Genomic DNA, 7,137 nt, shown 5'->3' on the forward strand with positions numbered 1-7,137 from the left:
GGAGCGCACCAATAAGTATCAAAGGTTAACTTTACTGAATAAATGTAATAAAAGCACATACATCGAAGAACAGTAATCAGCATACAGTATCCACCGTATCTATCAGCACCAGTCACGTCTGGACAAATGTGAAAAATAGGTATCTCAAATAAAATATGGGCGCTAAAAAGTGAAGAAAAAGAGACCAATACTCCCCTGTTCAAGTGTTCAATCCTGATGTCTCTCCTCACTTCCCTTTAATCGATGCCAGTACATGCAACTGCCCTCGTGTGATATTGCTAGGTTGTGGGACCAATAAATTGGTTATTCTGTGCTAACAATCCAAGATATTAGAAGGCCTATTTTTCAGGGGTTGCCCCCTTTGAGAAACACTCACAATATATATAATATATAGAGGCATGTATCACATCATATGAAGTGTATCTTAATTCCGTGATATAGAATAATGTTGCGGGGTTGAATACCCCTAATACAATTACTCACTCAGAAACGGATTCAAATCGCCTGTCAGGTGGGTCTTTACTCCTCGTTCTCCTCCTCCCTTTTACCAAAACGATAGTTCGGCAACTGACAGGACTGATTCCACAAAGGTACTTATTTAAAACAGTAACCTTTATTAACAAAATTTCATGAAACAATAATCTCCTGTGAAATCCACCTTAGAGCCGCCTCACTGTGTAGGACCGGTCAGACCTGGAGATGATGTTGTAATATGTGTGAACAGAAAGGGGCCCCTTTACTCTGATCACATTCAAATCCAGGCTTTTCCATCCTACCAGTTTGCTGGTCCCTAGGGGTAGTATGCAAAGAGAGACTCATCCAACGCGTTTCAATCCTTCCCTGGATCTTTTTCAAGGTGTGTCTTCTCTCTCTGCAGTCTCGGTTTAAATACCTTAGCTAATTGATAAATGTTGGGGGTGGGTGTTCACCCGATTCCTGCCAATGTTAAAATGCTGTATAGCCTATATACGTCCATTCCCCTATGACAATGCATTGCTACAAATGCTTGTCTCGGGGTTACGCCGCGGTCCGGGTCACATGACTCCCGGCCGGCGTCTTCAGTCTGTTCCTTCCGGTTTTGTTCTTCCGCATCCGGCTTCTACCACTTGCGTTCCACAGTGCTGTGTCTCGTGGCAACCATGTCACCTGACTTCCGGGTCCTGCTTGAGTTTGTCTCTATTTCTTCTTTACTAGATTCCCATGTATTGCGTTCCATTCATGCTATTGATGCATTGCGTTCCATTCATCCTATGTGACTTCCTATTTGCCTTCCACGTATGTTTCTTCCTGGATGTCAGTCACGTATTTCATATTGCACTTTTTCCCCGCAGATATGGCTTGTTTTTTTCAACGAAAGTGCTAGTGCCTTGTTCCTAAAAAGTTAAAACGGACTTTAGCAGCACCCATCGGTTAAATAAATAAAGGTGATTAAAATGTTAGGAACAGTAGAAATTTAAATGTGAGGAAAGCAGATTTTTTTGTTGTTTTTAAAAAAAGATTTTTTTAAATATAAAATGAGCATGTGAAAAATGAGCATATTAAAAATGAGTATATTAAAAAATGAGTATATTAAAAAAGGAAGGGGCAGAATAAAGGGGGGGTGTTCTATAAAAACCACTTTATTTCAAAATTCTGGTTTAACCCCATAGGGTTAGATGTTTTGTAGTTATAAATGAATTTCATTTCTGTTTGAGCCAGTGATTTTGATAGGTTCTTATTCCTCTCGGTTGTTTTGACCAATTTAATACCCCAGAAGCCTACTATTTCATTGACTGAACATTGGTGGCATTTTTTTAAATGGGCAGAGAGGGAATGTATCTCCAGACCCTTCTTCACATTCCTCAAGTGCTCTCCAATTCTTACTTTTAAAGGTCTGGAAGTCTGTTACAGGAGCATTTGATGGTATATACTACATTTGCAGTATTGCAAGTAATAAATTATTTTATTATTGCACTTTGCCCATTTATCTCAATTGATTCGAACTTTGATTGGTTCTGGCTTGATATGTTGCGACACCCTATGCACATTCCGCACCTATAAAAACCAATTGAGCGATTGTAACTTTGTCGAATTGCGTCTGTTGGAAAAAGGCTTCGGACAAGTTTGTTTTTTATATTATTTGATTTACGGTAGACATGGACAGGGTTATTAGGTAAACATTCTCCCAAAATCGGGTCTTGTTTTAAAATGGACCAATTCCTTTTGAATGCTCTTTCTATTTCTCGGTGTTGGGAGTTATATTGTGCAATGAACGCCCATTTCATTTTATCATTGTTTTTGCTGTTATTCCTTTCTCCCGGTTGGAGTAGATCTTCCCTTTCTGTGTTTCTTGCTTGCTCCAAACCTGATTCTATGCTTCGTCCTTCATATCCACAAGCTGTAAATGCTTCCTTCATTGTTCATGGTTGCCACGAGACGCAGCACTGTGGAACGCAAGCGTCAGAAGCCGGATTCCGAAGAACAAAACCGGAAGGAACAGACTGAAGACGCCGGCCGGGAGTCATGTGATCTGGACCGCGGCGTAACCCCGAGACATGCATTTGTAGCAATGCATTGTCATAGGGGAATGGACGTATATAGGCTATACAGCATTTTAACATTGGCGGGAATCGGGTGAACACCCGCCCCCAACATTTATCAATTAGCTAAGGTATTTAAACCGAGACTGCAGAGAGAGAAGACACACCTTGAAAAAGATCCAGGGAAGGATCGAAACACGTTGGTAAGGTCTCTCTTTGCATACTACCTCTAGGGACCAGCAAACTGGTAGGACGGAAAAGCCTGGATTTGAATGTGATCAGAGTAATGGGGCCCCTTTATGTTCACACATTACAACATCATCTCCAGGTCTGACCGGTCCTACACAGTGAGGCGGCTCTAAGGTGGATTTCACAGGAGGATATTTTTGTTTCATGAAATTTTGTTAATAAAGGTTACTGTTTTAAATAAGTACCTTTGTGGAATCAGTCCTGTCAGTTGCCAAACTATCGTTTTGGTAAAAGGTAGGAGGAGAACGAGGAGTAAAGACCCACCTGACAGGCGATTTGAATCCGTTTCTGAGTGAGTAATTGTATTAGTGGTATTCAACCCCGCAACATTATTCTATATCACGGAATTAAGATACACTTCATATGATGTGATACATGCCTCTATATATTATATATATTGTGAGTGTTTCTCAAAGGGGGCAACCCCTGAAAAATAGGCCTTCTAATATCTTGGATTGTTAGCACAGAATAACCAATTTATTGGTCCCACAACCTAGCAATATTACACGAGGGCAGTTGTTCTCTCTCTCTCTCTTATCATTGCATGTACTGGCATCGATTAAAGGGAAGTGAGGAGAGACATAGCGTTACTGCACTGTTCTCCTTGACAAAGGGGTACCTTATGCCCCGAAACGTTGGTATGCTATTTTTGCACTAATATACATTTTTGAAAATTCCCAGAGTGCCGCTGTCTGCTTCTTTGCCTACTCCTGCACAACTGTTCCGGAAGGCACCTGGGTCCCTGACCAGCTGGGGGAGCGCCAGGTCAACACATACCTTGCTATATATATATATATATATATATATATATATATATATACATATACATACATATACACTAGTTAACCCGATCAGACAAATGCTTTGAAAGCTAGTCTGCTACCCTGTGATTGCCTCTGTGTTTGTTCATATGTGAGAGAGAAAGAAATGTAATTTAACTCGCTGCCAACAGATGCCAGTGTTTCGGGAACACACGGACAATATATATATATACTCTGATAGATAGATATATATATCTATCTATCAGAGTACCTGCACTCGCACTCACCAATAGTCAACGGGGAGGGGGGGTGCCCCAAGGCTACACCAAGGTGTGCCAAATACAATCCGATACTCCCATGTGGGGAAAGGAGCACTCGCCAGGTAGAGATTATAAAAAACTTTCTTGTTTATTTTGAAAAAAAAATACATACCAAGTGTAGCTGTTAGAAAAAACTCCAAAGTTTTGATCCAGTGAGGATCTTTGTCAAGGAGAAGTACCATGGGGTTAAATTCATGAACAGTCCTGAGGTCCATCTGTGACAGCAGCCAGAGCCCCGGGTCACACACACATATATATATATATATATATATATATATATATATATATATATATATATATATAGAGAGATTCTGTAGTTCCGCACTCCCAGCCAACAATGTAACAAGTCGCGGTGCTCCTTTAAGGCGACAAAATGTGTCCCAATGTATAACAGGGTTGGATATTCCAATAAGGGCACTCACCAGTAAATCATGACTCTTGTACTGTGTGGATGTCTAAGCTGACCTGTCTTGAGAAAGGCCACCTGGTGGCCGAAACGTAGACTGACTACTATGCCTGATTGGTAATGTACCCTGAATAAACTTTTCATGATTTACTGGTGAGTGCCCTTATTGGAATATCCAACCCTGTTATATATATATATATATATATATATATATATATATATATATATATATATATATGAGAGAGAGAGAAAAAGAGATAGAAAGAGATGATACTGTATGTAGTCAAATTTCTGTTCATGGTAGGAGGCAAGGAACTATTCTCCTTGCACCTCCACTTCAACATGCTGCTGAATCCTCCCCCCTGTACATGTTGCTGCACAGAGCAGAGCACTTGTGTCATCCTGTTATAAAAAGCAGGTTATCATCAAATAAACTTAGAGTTGCTTTATTGCAGTGATTATTTAACTTGTCAAAATAGACTAATAAAAGAACACTTGTTTTTATATAAAGGCAATCATTAAATGCATTTATTAAATATATTAAAATGTACTTAGTTACAAAAGGATACAACTTAAAAGGGATGCACATTAGCAAATTACAGACATGTACTGCAATTTCTAGGTAAAAATGAAAACCTTACACAGAATTACATTTGCCTTATTTTGGGCTGGGTGGCATAGCAGAGTTCACAGGACCAGGTTTCAACTGAGAATTGATCCTCCTAGTCTGACACAGCAAAAATTTTCCCATACTATTCAGCTCCCCATTTATAGTGTTGTTATGACCCAAATCCTGATGAATGGCTTACTTGACATTTTGTTAATTCACAATATACAATAGTACCAAAACATTACCCCTGAGGGTTGGTTTCAACTCTCACCGCCTCCACCTTGTATAGCAGCAATGTTAAGGCCTCCATACATTAGTCCTACTTCTAGGGACAAGTCAGACATGACTTCCCCTGTAGCACCCCGGGAGGGGGTCACACACGTTTAGGCACTTGATTTGGCAAGTTTTGCATATGATAAATCGCATGTGATTTATTATATGCAACTCCCAGGGAATAGCAGGGGGAGAGGCAGGCAGGGGGAGAGGCAGGCAGGGTCAGTGGGTGGGGGACACTGGGGAGCTGCAGGGGGAGAGCGGGGCATGGTAAGCTGACAAATAGGCAATGGGCAGGGGGCTCCGAAGAGCCAGGCAGGGGCATAGGACACACAGGCAGCGGGTGGGGGACGCCGGTGAACCAGCAAGGGAAATGAGTGAGCTGGGCAGAAGGATCAGGGCCTCTGCAATCACTGGCTGCCCATTCATTTGTATTGTTTTTTTTCCTTGCAGTCTCCCTGATCCACATGCCCAGCTCACTTATTTCCCTCATCAGTTCACCATTGTCCACCACCCTCTGCACAGCTCTCCAGCACCCCCCACATCCCCAGCATTTTTTGTTTGTAAATCAATGGATGGCAATGGGAAGAAACATAGGTACTTGTGTATTTTGGCGGCGCCCCCGATGTCCATCGTACGATGAACGTATCGCATCGCATGCCATGTACCCGATGGCATGCGATGCGATGCGACGCCCTATACGATAAAAAATCGTATAAGCACCCTAAAGGGTGCTTTTGAGCACCCTAATGGGTGCTTACAATGTTAAATGCACCCCCACGCCACCCCCACACTATAAACGTGAACCCGAAGCGTGGCGAGCGCAGCGAGCCCGCGAGGGGTGGCGGTACGCGTCCTACGACCTTTTCATACCCCCACTATCCACGTCGGCGTGGAGTTGAGAATAGAATAGTGTGGCAAGCGCAGCGAGCCACCGAGCCCGAAGCGTGGTGAGCGGACGCGGATACCTTCACAGGTAAACGCGTCCCTTCGCGGGCTTCACAGGTATCCGCGTCCCCTGCGCTCGCCACACTATTCTATTCTCAACTCCACGCCGACGTGGATAGTGGGGGTATGAAAAGGTCGTAGGACGCGTACCGCCGCCCCTCGCGGGCTCGCTGCGCTCGCCACGCTTCGGGTTCACGTTTATAGTGGGGGGGGGTGGCGTGGGGGTGCATTTAACATTGTAAGCACCCATTAGGGTGCTTAACATTGTATAAGCACCCATTAGGGTGCTTATACAATGTTGAATCACATCGCATCGCATCGTATGGCATTGTATGCCATGTACAATGGCATACAATTTGAAAATTGTATGCCATCGTGCACTATCGTACGATATCGCGTCGCATCGCATACCATCGTATGCGTTATGGTATGCGATGCGATGGGCGCCGCCAAAATACACAAGTACCGAAACATATGATAATAATAAATGAAAATCAATATTATATACTTAATGCAGTCCCGTGTTCCTATTTTGCTCCCTTGTTGGCTAGTAGTCTACAAATATATGATCCATAGCAATGTTAATAATGGAATTGGTGGGTATCCATATACAGTACCTGACAGGGCCTTGTAAAAGCTTTTAATCCAAAGGCAAGTGGAAAATGACATCAAAAGGAATGGTCCCAATAGTACTATTTTTCATCTATCTTTTATTTAAATAAATATTGTTATACTATTGTAAACCCAACTGATCACGCTTCATTATATTATTTAAGTATACTGATTATTATTTATTTGAATAATACTGTACTAACACTCCAAAACCCCTTTTTCCTTTTATTCTTTATCTACAAATTGATTGGGAACTTACCTTCCCTTTGTGTGAGCAGCTGGCCCAGCAACCCAACTGTAAGCACCCACCTTCCCCTATTTTTAGGGGAAGTGTTGCCTTTTTTTCCCCTATTGCTGTGGTGGAGCTAGGAGAGTAAAAAGGTTTTAAGAATACATGCCTGTACAACTTTTGGTGCTGATTTAAAAAATAAAAATAGAA

Source organism: Crinia signifera, chromosome 5 (assembly GCF_055691185.1).
Source record: "Crinia signifera chromosome 5, ASM5569118v1, whole genome shotgun sequence".
NCBI classification, from domain to species: Eukaryota; Metazoa; Chordata; class Amphibia; order Anura; family Myobatrachidae; genus Crinia; species Crinia signifera.